At 41.6% G+C, this 13,344-nt stretch overlaps 1 protein-coding gene and 1 pseudogene across 1 annotated transcript in view; both read left to right on the plus strand.

The window, feature by feature from the left end:
- The window catches only part of KCNA4 (potassium voltage-gated channel subfamily A member 4), a 273,003-nt gene that overhangs the window by 243,358 nt on the left and 16,301 nt on the right, over positions 1 to 13,344 (plus strand). The gene's annotated exons all lie outside the window — the stretch shown is intronic.
- Positions 1 to 13,344, plus strand: part of LOC139019002 (intraflagellar transport protein 20 homolog pseudogene) — an 89,086-nt pseudogene that overhangs the window by 529 nt on the left and 75,213 nt on the right.

The following is a 13,344-nucleotide window of genomic DNA, read 5'->3' on the forward strand; positions in this document are numbered from 1 at the left end:
CATTTTTCTGAACAGCAAGGAAAATAGCTATCATAAAGTTAATTTACATTGGTGCATACTCTCAAGCTAGCTGGTATTTATTCGGTTAGTATTGGGTATTACCTTGGGTTGCTGATTTAATGAATTTAGTCATTTTGTTGCCATAGAAACTATTAAGAATAAGAAAGAACAAGCATACCATGAGGGAGAGGAAAGAATGAAAGCAAATCGCATGACATATAGTATTAGCCTGGAAACCACGATTGTTGCAGTGTAAGAGCTCTGAGAAATAATTCAATCATTTTTATAAAATATACTTTATTTGGATATGTATTTTGCAAACATTTCCATCAATAATGCCCCTCAAAAATGAGGTCAACTTTAGTAATCTTGGAATGATAACCGTAAGAATACCTTATAACTGTAAAGATTTTGACATCCATGAATGGCAAATATTATTTCCAATTTAATGAGTAGAGAGACTCAAAAAGATAACACAATATTAAAAACTCCTAAGCTAGTAAACAACATAGCCAAGACCCAAATCCATATATTCAGCTCCCAATAACTTCTATTTTGCTGTATTGTAATGGCACTTGTATTCAATATTTTATCCCACACTGCTTTTGAAAAAAATGGTATGATTCTCTTTTGGATCAACATACCTGCAAAGTGATGGTTGTGATGTGGTCATTTCAAAGGCTAGTTAAATCTTAAGGTTACAAGGGAATCATCTGCCATAGTTCAGAGCTATGTGCTGAAAGCTGTTGTCTTCAAGACCTTGAGTTATTATTAATTTCAAACGTCCATTCAGTGCTCTGGACATCAACCAGCTGCCAATATATGCATCTGTTTGCTTAAGGGTTCTTTCTATGAGGCTGCTCTGGCCATTGACAGTTGACTGGAAATGCTGGGGACTTAGCAGCATCAATCAATTAGTGAAGCAAGTGTGTTTATGAATGCACCAGTTCTCTCAACTTTCAAGTGATATGCAAGCATTTTGGGGGGGATTCCCTGCAAGATTTAGCTTCAGTCATGTAGTGCAATGGCTGACTTAACTCAGCTTGTATTGACAGCCTTCCCTCCTCCTATTATTGTCTTGTTTCCCTAGTCATCTCTACATGTTCCACTTAAACTACCTGCACTCAATCCCTCGTCTTGGTCTACAGTTGAGGGAACTCACATGAAGACAAATATATCTGGAGGTATTACTGTATTTTAACTAAGTCACTTCATCTACTAACTCATAACAAAAAGAATTATTATTATCACAATAATTGACACTTTTGTGACTTATTATATGAGAGCCATGATTCTGTGTGCTTGAATGCTTTTCCTTATTTAATTATCACAACAACCAGCCCTATGAGGTAGGAAGTACTGTTATCCCCATTTTACAAGATAGCAAACTGAGGTTTGGAGAGGAAAGGTACCTTGGCCAAGGTTGTGCTACTTGGCAATAATGGTACTAGTAGTTGAACCTAGACTTTCTAATGCTAGAGCCTAGTTTTTAACTCTAGAAATTAAATTGCACACACACACACACACACACACACAGAGTCTGAATAAAAGGAAGCAACTCTTTGCTGGCAGGCAGTTGGCAAGGAGATGGATTCTTTCCTGAATGACCCACCCATAGCAACCTAAACTCACTAGTGCCATGAACCCTTATCTTTTAAAGGCCCAAGAAGTACTTTGAATGTGTATCTATTTAAATGAAATGTTGAAGCCCGGAAAATCCAGATTTTTCTGCAGTTCCTTTCACTGTAAGGGAATTGGTGATTAGAAAAAATAATTGGTCTGAAAATAGCTTCATCCCATTTGTTCAGACAATTAAGCCCATCAATGAAGTTAATTTATGAGAGAAATAACACACACATTGGCAGATTGTCCTGTTCAACTCGACAACCTTCATGTTTTCTCGTTCTCTCTTTTTTTACCTTCCTTTCTGCCTCAATTGCTGTCACTTCTCAGTGTCTTTTGGGAGCGGATGTTTCCTACAGAAAATTTTTTTTCCATCTCCAAATTCATGCACAGATCTATTTTATCTACTTGTTTCTAAAGATGTTTGCTATCTCCTCTCTTCTAAGTGTTGTGATAACCAGTTGATTTCTTATCATCTGGTTTTGATCTGCTACAGTCATTTTTTATTAAACATTCCTCATACTTCTTGCATTTTGGTGTTGAAACAGCATAATCACAGCATAATCACATAGAAGCAAATGACTCTTGTACATGTAAAGGAAAGAAATAATCACAACTTTAAAAGACTACTGTGCTTTATTGTTATTACTAGAGGCCCGGTGCATGAAATTCATGCACGGGTAGGGTCCCTAGGCCTGGCCAGTGATGAGGGTCAGTTGGGGCCTTCCTTCCCCTGGATGCCAGCTGCCAGCTTGGGCCTTCCTTCATTCGATGCCACCCCCTGGTGGTCAGTGCACGTCATAGCAAGCAGTTGAACTCCCATTCAGTCAAACTCCAAGGGGACAATTTGCATATTAGCCTTTTATTATATAGGATTTGTTAATTCTCAGCAGAGGATATTTTTTCTGTTGCTTTTCAGAGTGAAATGAAGGGAGGGTGGAAGAGAGAGAGAGAGAGAGGGAGAGAGAGAGAGAGAGAGATGTGAGTCACATTGATTGGTTGCCTTCCACATGCACCCAACCAGGGGACAGGGAGCGAACCCGAAACCCAGGCATGTGGGTTTTTAATGCTCTTGACTGGGAATTGAACCAGAGACACTTTGCTGTGTGGGCTGACACTCTAACCACTGAATCACACCGGCCAGGGCAACACTACTGTACTTTAAACTCTTTGGCTTCATAGAGAAAATTCCTTTAAGTCACAGGTTTGCCTTTTTTCTTTGGATAAAACCTCTCTCTGGAAGGCAAAATCTTTGATCTCCTGTCCTACTCTTCACTGCCCTAATAGAGAACTTAGGTAAATGGAAGCAGGGGTTTTGAGCCTGCCTCTGATTGCAGATGAGGGGTAGGCAGGTGCTTGGGGGGTGGGGGGGGGTGGGGTGGGTCCTGAGACTTGGAGACAGTGGAGGAGAAAGATCTCTACTGATAAAAAAAGAAAAGTGTTGTTGCAAGGTAACAGTGATGTGGGACTGAAGGTAAAAGGCAGCAAGTATGATAATTCTGGTAGAAATTATCCAGGGAACTTTAAGAGACTAAAGTCTAATGTTCAGTATCCAGTCTTTGCCCCAACTGTACTCTGCAGAAATCCCCTGGAATCACTAAGCTTTAGTAGAAAACATGCTACATACTGTTCATTTTAGCAATGAGGGCTAAAGAAAACAGGGAAATATCCAGTGTGGGGATCAAGGGATCAAAGAGAGAATTGTAACCACAGGGTGCATGCTGTTGAGTGGGATGATAGAAATTAAATGAGAACAGAAATTCAGGGCATATGATGGGCGGGAGAACTTATATGTGTCCCCTAACTCTACCCCACACTCCACACACAATTGTTGCCAGAGAATCAATTCTTCACATCTAAACAAAAATAAAATTTTAAAAACACAAACCTAATCATCTCATCTCCTACTCAAAAGCCTTCTGAGGCTTTCATGAAAAACTTCTTACAATAACTTATATGTTCCTTTATAGTCCTATTCATCTCTCCAGCCTCATCTTCCAACAAATGTCCCCTCCATGTTTTTCTTCATCCATGCTGGCATCTGCTCACTTCCTCCAAGTTGCCATGACCCCCCTCACCACAGGACCATTGCACATGCTGTTCTACCTGCCTGAAATATGTTCCTTACCTACTTTGAAAAGTTGATTCCTGTTTATCCTTTAGATTGCAAGCCATGTGTCCCTTCTTCAGGAAGCTGTCTTTGCCCTCCCTGACCAGACCTCCTTTCAAAGCCTTGTGCACCTCTGCTTCAGTACACCTGACACAGTTGTAACCTCACAATGACTTGTGGGATCAGTTGATTAATGCCTATTTCCCCCACCAGTCACAAAGCTCTATTTGACAGGTACACCTGACATTAATAAGAGTTTCATCCCCAGGGCCTGGTTCAGTGTTGGCCACATCATAGGCAATCAGGAAATATTTTCTGGGAGAAGGAAGGAAGGAAGGAAGGAAGGAAGGAAGGAAGGAAGGAAGGGAGGGAGGAAGGAAGGAAGGAAGGAAGGAAGGAAGGAAGGAAGGAAGGAAGGAAGGAAGAAAGGGAGGGAGAGAAGGAAGGAAGAAAAAAGGGAAGAAAGGAAGAAAGGGGAGGAGTGAGGAAGGAAGGAATGAGATGATATACATTTATCAGGGGCCTCAAAAGTCTTCTCTGCCTGGTGCTGCTTGAAAGACAAAAATTTGGAAAAATCTGTTTCCCTTCTGGTTCTTAAAACTGCCTAAGTCCTGTTTCAGAGATAAGGGAAACATTTGCCCAAATGGACAGTTAAGGAGATTCCTTATCTATTTAATTAAGGCTGGTCCTGGAATGATGGATGATGCATCTGACTTTGATGAGAGATGGAGGAGTGGGGAGAGGAGGAGGAGGAGGAGGAGGAGGAGGAGGAGGAGGAGGAGGAGAGAGGAGGGGAAAATACTTTCTGATTACCCTTCTTAAACTCTTTGATATGTATGTATATGTGTGCATGCATCCATTTGTGTATATAAAAAGGAATACACTTCTCTCCAGCTGCAATAATTTAGCAACCTTGTGAAGAAGAACCTCTCTTTTGGTCCATTTGACTCACAGCCACTTCTACTTAGGAAGAGAACAATTAGGCAAGAGCAAAGGATGAAAGTGAACAATGAACTAATGACCGTATCTCCCCCACTCCCACCCCTAAGGTTCATTTTTGCAAGACATACTCTTCCTTTCATACTTTAGCTGACTGTTAAGGTATTTCATCCCTAGGCACTAACTATGGCATTGGAGACCTAATGTAAGGTTGTTATCCAGGCTACAAATTCTAACCTGACTTTGCCACTTCGTAGCTCTGTGACCTTGGGTAAGCTATTGAATGTGTGAGCTATTTGAGCCTCAGTTCTCCCATATTTAAAATAGATATAATTCACCCACGTCAGGGGTTGTGGTGAGTTCTAAAACGAGGAGATATATGGAAAGCCAGCTGCACGGTAGATGCTTAGATGTCCCTTTCTTGTCTCCTCTCTGAATTTCATTTTCTAAGCCTGTTTTCACCTTCCTAGCTTCTGTGTGTCGGCTCATCAATTATTGTTCCACAATACAGGTGGGTTGCCTTTCTGTACTGCGAAAGATAGAAAAAGAAAAATCACACTAGTGATTTTGTTTTTCTTTAATTGACCCTCCTGAGAAGGATGAAATGCCAGAACTGAGTTTTAGGAGCAGCTTCAAACACAAGAGCCTGATGTTAAATATTTAATTGTTATACACACAGAGAAAGGAGAACTCACTGTGATCAGGGCATCTTTTGGTTAGTGGTCTAATGTAGCATCTCTGAGAGCAACTGAATCATTTAGTTAAAAAACAGAGCAAAGTTCTCCTGCTTCTCCCTCCAGCCATACTTGCCTCTTCTCCTTTCTGGAAGCTGCTAGAGGCAGGGCTCTCCAGTGCCAGCCAGACTCTTTAGAGCAGTGGTTCTCAACCTTCCTAATGCCACGACCCTTTAATACAGTGCCTCATGTTGTGGTGACCCCCAACCATAAACTTATTTTCGTTGCTACTTCATAACTGTAATTTTGCTACTGTTATGAATCGTAATGTAAATATCTGATATGTAGGCTGTATTTTCATTGTTACAAATTGAACATAATTAAAGCATAGTGATTAATCACAAAAACAATATGTAATTATATATGTGTTTTCCAATGGTTTTAGGCGACCCCTGTGAAAGGGTCATTTGACCGCCAAAGGGGTCACGACCCACAGGTTGAAAACCGCTGCTTTAGAGAGAGAGTGCCTACCTTCTTTTCCCATGTTTGCTCTCCTAGGATTCCTTCAGCAGAGACCTCTGAGCAGATCTCTTCTATTTGCAGTGACTCATCCAACCTATAAGAAATAGACAAATGCCACTCCGTGGTGGTTTTATCTATTCTTCTCTTTCTCTCATTCAGAAACACCATAATTCTCCAAATTGAATTTTGAATGAGACACCGTTCACTGACCATGGGGACAGTGAATAGATGCATAAATAAAATCAAACCTCTTTTCTCAAGCAATTTGTCTTCACTCTAGCCTGAAATTGTCTTTTAACGCTGAGGGACAGACTTGATTTGGACTCCAACTTCATAGGTAATGACTGGGGATTACGTATCTTAATGATCAACCAGAAGTTTGTTTGATAAAAATAGAACTAAGGGAGATGAAGTCATTATATCATTGCCCACTAGTGGTCAGGAGAGGAGTTGCTTGGGTTGGGTCTGGAGTATATCAACAACTTCTTATAAAGAAGAAATGTTATCTGCAAAAAAAACCTATCGTATTTAATTCTCTGCACCAAGAACCTGTTGCAAGTTAGTGACTCTTAATAAAGCCCATTCATCTTACAGATGAGCTCTAAACAGAGTTCAGAGAGATTCAGTAAGGTTTTGAGGATCTTATAGTTAAGTAATGGAGACACAATTGGAACAAAAGTTTTCTGACCTTGGCAAAGCTAGAGCCCAAGGTCCTAACTAACCACTACATTACAGTGTGAGCTAATGTTCCTTCAATTTTTGCAGACATACATAATATAATAGCTAACAATACCAGGTGTTCTGGGATGATGTGAGGCAAACAGAGTAATCCACCAAGAGTGAGGACATCTCTGATGAGGTTTGATTCAGGATGGCAGCCTAAGGCACCAGACCCTAGAATCTTGTCTCAAGGTCAAGAGGGTAATTGAAGTCTGTTTCCTGTTTTTAACTTGCCAAACCAATGCAAGTGAAATGAAGCTGTAAGGTTGATGAAATTGTAGATCAAATAGCAAGTTTGAATCCTACTCATACTTTTATCACAGTGTCAAAGTGTCCCACTTACTTTATCCCAGTGAAAAGAGTTTCTTAATAAGGAAGATGCTAGCATTTTTTCTTACAGAAGATTTTAAGATAGTTTATTTGGAACCACACGAGTCAAGCAGCTGTTTCTGCTTCCACTTCTAAATTTCCATTCCTTTAATCACACATTATTCATCCATTCAATATCTCTTTATTGAGTTCCTTCCATATCTAGGCACTATACACTGTATCCTCCATTTGATCTGCTCATTCTGGACACCATCTGTTCTAGAGTAGACCTCAATAGTTCTCTGAAATTAACCACGATTTCAGCTGCTTCCAAATTTTGTGGAAAATAGATACTATGATTCAGAGGTAGATCAGTTAGTTATGTTTCTTAGTACCCACATCTGTAAAAGAGAGGCAGGTAGAAAAGAGTGGCTGGGACTAGCTGGATTATCAGATGTCTTCTAGTTCTGACGTTCTTTGATCTTGCAGCTTTTATCCTAGTTATACTCTGCAAAGTAATCGTATGAGTCCTCTCAGGTTTTGAGGGCCTTGTTTTCATTTGTAAAACAGACTTTGGATGCATTTTCTTCCAGCTCTGAGGTTCTATGATTAAACCAAACTTCTGCTCCACGTTGCTCCAGAGCACGCCCTTGTGGAAGGAAAGAGTGGTTGCCTCTCTGCCATCCCACACGGATTCTGAGAAGGTTCTCTTCTCTCATTGGAGGACGCTGGAGCTTGAGAAGACAACTTCCAGAGTCTGAGCCAGCACTGTCATGTCCCTCTGCTCCTTCATGAGGGGCAGGGTTGAGGGAAGGGAGTTAGGAGCAGGAGTTCCAGCTTCAGGTTGCCTGGGGTTAAATTATGACTTCTTCCTCGCTGTGGGCCAAGTGACTCAGCCCCAGTTTCTTCATCCTGCAACTGAGCTGATAATAATTTGCAGGGAGGAGATGGCAACTAGAGGCAAGAATACTTATGAAGCACTTGGGATTGAGCCTGAATCATGGGGAGCAGTCAATAAGCTAATAGCTATTATTTTGTCAAGTAAAAGTGGTTGGTTAAGTGTTGTCTCCCAAGTTTGGGTACCTTTGAACCTAAGGAACTGTAATGGGGCATGGCTTGGGAAATGGGGTCTGACTAATGGGCAGTGGGAAGGCTGGTGGAGATCAGTAAAGGGCCTAGACCACTGGTTGGCAAACTGCGGCTCACAAGCCACATGCAGCTCTTTGGCCCCTTGAGTGTGGCTCTTCCACAAAATACTGACTTCTGCGCATGGACCACGAAATTTCAATCGCACTGTACGTGTGCACCCACACGTGGTATTTTGTGGAAGAGCCACACTCAAGGGGCCAAAGAGCCGCATGTGGCTCATGAGCCTCAGTTTGCCGACCACTGGCCTAGACTGTCTTCTGGTTCAAGCAGTGGGAAGAAAAAGAATGTGTGGCCATATTTTCAGAATAGAAAAATATATATTTTAGATCTTCCAACACATAACAACGACCCTTTTGATTCTCTCCTCTCTCCTGTCTCTTTTCTCTCTTTCCTCCTTCCCATCTTTCTTCTTTTTCCTTTCTTCCTTTCTTGTATCGCCTTTGACATAAGTTATAGCCTGGACACAGTGGTGAGGCTGGAAAAATGTGGGAGAGAAATGCTAGGCAAAGGCCAGAGTCTATTTTGGCCTTTTTTTTTAAAAAAAAAATTCAAACTGTGCTTCTCTTATGGCTGGGGAAAGGCCAAATAGGTCTGTGACTTATTGATCGAGAATGGAAGGAAACTCATGTTGGCAGGAGGCAGGTGGCTCTGCATCCAAATGAGCCTGGGCCTCATCGTGAGAATCTTGGAAAGAAAATGCCTCTATTCCGATGGAGGCTGCATTGTGGGCCTAAGCTTTGCAACTGGGTAGGGGGAGAACAGCTGTGCCCTTGGGCCCCCGTCCAGAGGGAAATCATGACATCCAGCTCCTTCTGCTTGTGGTAGTAGCTCATGAGCCTCCAGGCTGGTATGGGCACTGGAATTGTGGTGCTTCTGGAGCAGGTGGAGAGAGAGAGAGAGAGAGAGAGAGAGAGAGAGAGAGAGAGAGAAGATAGGGAGGTGCACTGGGATTCTTATGCTTTGCCTCAGCCCATTACAGTTTACAGAGAAAAACACCAAATGCAGCCTCATCAGTTAATCTGAAGCTTTGCTCAGAATAAGCACCCAGGCTTAGACTGTCATGAAAAGAAGCACTGCCACTGTGGATTGGGAGCAGCAGTTTGACGAGGTGGCTGCACCTGATGGCAGGGACTGAGAGAGGGAGAAGCTGTGATTGAACATGCTGGGCAGCGTGCTCACAGTGTTTGTTTCTGCCCGTGTCATCCTTCTGCCCATTATCTCTTTGACTCTCAGAATGGCCATGGATTTACAGAGCTCTGAATAATAAGGGATGCACAGACACGATCTGACATAACTAAGCCCCATAAGAAAACCAGACTCTTCATGCACAATTATAGATGTTATAAGGGACCTTAGGCGTCTTCCACAATTTCTCCGTCAAAGCAGGAGGTTTTCTACAATAACCCGGGCTGTTGGTCATCCTGCCTCTTCTTGGATGTTTCCATAAACAGTAATCTCACTACTTCTTGAGGTCACTCACTCTATCGCAGTCAGCCAGCCCTCTTTGCTCCTGCTTTTCAGTATGCCCCAGGCACGACATGGGTGGGAGAAATTAACTCTATCTCTGACAGACAACTCCAGCTCAGTTTAGATTTGGGATTCCAATTCCAGCAGCACTCCTCCCCTCAAACTTATTACTTTTCTGCAAATTCACCAATACCATCTTAATAAGCTCCAACTCAGACTGGTGGGCCTCGTTTTAGAAGAAGGGCTACACCTTAATATTTCTGCTGCCTTCCTTTTAGCTATGGTTCCCTTGGTACCACCTTTTATTCTGTACCAAATAAAGGTGTTCTCTTTTCCCCATAATCATTCTTTACTTCACAAGAGATACTGTGTTCTTTCTGCTTTAGAACTCTCAATAGGAGCTATGTTCTCAGGAAGGTCTTCTGGTGAAAGTAATAGGGGTGTGTTTTGTTTTCTTTTAACATATATCAAAACTGTGTATCAGGGCAGGCAGATGGTCCTCAATGTCCCTGACCTGAGGTGGCTATCCTTTCTTCTCAAGGCCCCTTACCTCATTCATAGGAGTTAGGCAAATATTCATCTCTTCTTTTTCAGCTAAAGGTCCTTTAGTCAAAAGTCTCTGGTATGTCCATTCATTCCTGGCCCCTTTAAATGGTCTTACTCTATATATTCCATTAGAAGAAGTAAAAATTCTAGCTGTGTTAGCATATGAAAATAATTTGTCCAGATCTTCCTATTCTGACCTTGATCTCATGCTGATTCTTGAACTGTCTTCTGGCTCTCTTGCCTAGAAGATGACTTGGTTGTTTTTCTCTAACACTGTCCTCAAATAAGTGCCTGAGACCCACCTTCCTCCCTGTATATAAGAGCAGAGTGGAAGACAAACTCTCCTCCTTTAGCCCTATCTTTGAGGATCCTGATCATCCAGATCAGACCCTCTGGACCTTTGTCTGGAAAAGAGGAATGGACTAAAAGTCTGACCTGCAATCCAGAGCTCCCTCCATTATTTCTCTGCTGTAAGTGAAAATGAAGACTAGGCCCAAGGTAGACTTTCTCTACTAATATAAAGGCAAAGCCTATCTCCTTGTAAATCCATTGGTTTGTGTAATTGTAGTTGAGTTCTGCAGGACCTGACAGTATCCCCTTGTTAGATAAGAATGTCAGACCCTGAAAAGTTCTCTCTGAAAAAGAAAAAGAGAGCAAGGGGATACCATAGGGCAGCTGCCTTCTTTAGGGTGGTATAGAGCTAGCTGTTACTCAGGGTCCTGATCACAGACGTCTCTTTCTAGCACTGGCCTTGCCACATACTGTGGTTCATCTCTGAACCTCTGGGAAGGCATGCAAGCTTAGGAGAGAAACGTCATATTGCTAATGCCTAGGCATACTAACAGGTGCCACTGAAAGCAATGAGATGGGCTCTAGAGCTGAAAATTTAACAGGCGTGTTCTCCCTGGAAAGTTCAGGGATGCAGCAAGCATCAGGCCTCAGGCCCTATTTTGTTGCCCATCAGAAACTGCTCATGCATGAGAGACAGACAACTAGTGAATTTTCTACTGGAAGGTGTTGATATTATCTGATAGGTTTCTTTCCCGTTCTCTCCTCATGAAGATTTATCAGACTATCTTTCTGGTGCTGCCTTTAACAAGCCTTGGATTGATTCTCTAGAGAGGGAAAGAAAACCAACATTTATTTAGTACCTACCATAGGCCACCAAATGTGCTAGTCATTTTTTTTGCATGCTCTCTCATTTTATTATTATTATTATTATTATTATTATTTTGTTATTAATCCTCACCCTAGGATATTATTTTTCCATTGATTTTTAGAGAGACTGAAAGGAAAAGGGATAAATACTGAGACAGAGAGAAACATCTATGTGAGAGACACATCGATTGGTTGCCTCCTGCATGTACCTAGACCAGAGCCAGAGATTGAGCCTATAACTAAGGTACGTGCCTTTGACCAGGAATCGAACCTATGGACCCTTCAGTCTGCAGGTCAGTGCTCTATTCACTGAGCCAAACCGACTAGGCCTGCTCTCTCATTCTTATCAGGAAGCATAGTGTGAGCCAGATTATCACAGTTCAGAAGGAACAAAAGGCTTTGAATTCTCAGAAACTTTGGTTCAGAATCCCAGTTTTGTGTTGCTAGCTGTGTGACCCAGAATTAATCCCTTTGAACCTATTGCCGAAAGTCTGCTAGGGGCTCATAACACCTTCACAAGCCACTGTTTGGAGGATGAGCACTGGGTGGAATGGTGTGGTACTGTCTCAGGAAATACTAGGGACTAGAGACTTAGTCATAATTCTAAGACTTGAGATGTTACATATCTTATGCTGGAACAAATAATGGCAGATGTAGATGTCAAACCCAGGTCAGTCTGTTTCCAATTTAAATGCCACTATGATGGCAGAGTTGAATACTTATGACATGGACCTTGCAAAACCTAAAATATTTATTATCTAGTCCTTTAAAGAAATACATAGCTTGCTGTATCCCAAATCGAACGCAAGAATATAGAACCTGTGTTTATTGAAGAACTCTGAAACACAGAAAACATTCATCAAGGGCTCCACACAAGTAAAATAAATTTAGTTTGTGGCAGAGAGGTTAAATATGGTGGAGGCAGAGGTAAAATGTATTATTCTATAAGTTGCCTTTAATATTAAGAAGAAAAAAACATAAAGCTATTCAACATGTTGCAATTAATAAACATATAGTTCAACTTTATAATTTCTGTGTAGATTAGAGAGAGGGGGACTCTGCCACATGGACTGATTGTTTTTCCTTGTGGGAAAATGGTAATGGGTGTGTCATTCTACAGTCCAATGAGTGGCAGCAGTCCCTTAGCAATCCTCACAGATAGTGCCCAGCAGGAGGCCGGGGGAGAACTGCCTCTGCTTGATCATCAAAGACTGGAGCATCCTGGAAGGACACATTGTGCTTAACTCAATGTTAAAGGAGGTTGTGACTTCCAAGACTGAATATTTTTCTGAGTAACCACAAAAAATTTGATGCTTTACTATAAACATGAGGTACCATCTCACACCTGTCAGAATGGCTATCATTAACAAATCAACAAATGATAAGTGCTGGAGAGGATGCGGAGAAAAAAAGAACCCTTGTGCACTGCTGGTGGGAATGCAGACTGGTGTAGCCACTGTGGAAAACAGTATGGACTTTCCTTAAAAAACTAAAAATGGAACTCCTATTTGACCCAGTGATCCCACTTCTAGGAATATATCCCAAGAAACTAGAAACACCAATCAGAAAGGATATATGCACACCTGTGTACATAGCAGCACAATTTACAATAGCTAAGATTTAGAAACAGCCTAAGTGCCCATCAGCAGATGAGTGGATTAGAAAACTGTGATACATCTACACAATGGGATACTATGCTGCTGTAAAAAGGAAAGATCTCCTACCATTTGCAACAGCATGGATGGAGCAGGAGAGCATTATGCTAAGTGAAATAAGTAAGTCAGAGAAAGATAAATATCACATGATCTCACTCATTTATGGAATATAATGAACAACATAATCTGATGAACAAAAACAGATCCAGAGACAAAGAAGCATCGATCAGATGCTCAAACCTCAGAGGGAAGGTAGGGGAGGGTGGGGGTTAGGGGGAGAGATCAACCAAAGGACTTGTATGCATGCATATAAGCATAACCAATGGACACAGACACCAGGGGGGTTAGGGCATGAGCGGGAGGGGGGATGGAGGGGGGATAAGAACACATATGTAACACCTTAATCAATAAAGAAAGGGAAAAAAGCACAATATTCTATTTTGATTAAATTAAATGGCTCTTTATAAGCAGC

Source organism: Myotis yumanensis, unplaced genomic scaffold (genome assembly GCF_028538775.1).
Source record: "Myotis yumanensis isolate MYYU_CA2020_CCGP unplaced genomic scaffold, mMyoYum1.0.hap1 SCAF_10, whole genome shotgun sequence".
Taxonomy (NCBI): domain Eukaryota; kingdom Metazoa; phylum Chordata; class Mammalia; order Chiroptera; family Vespertilionidae; genus Myotis; species Myotis yumanensis.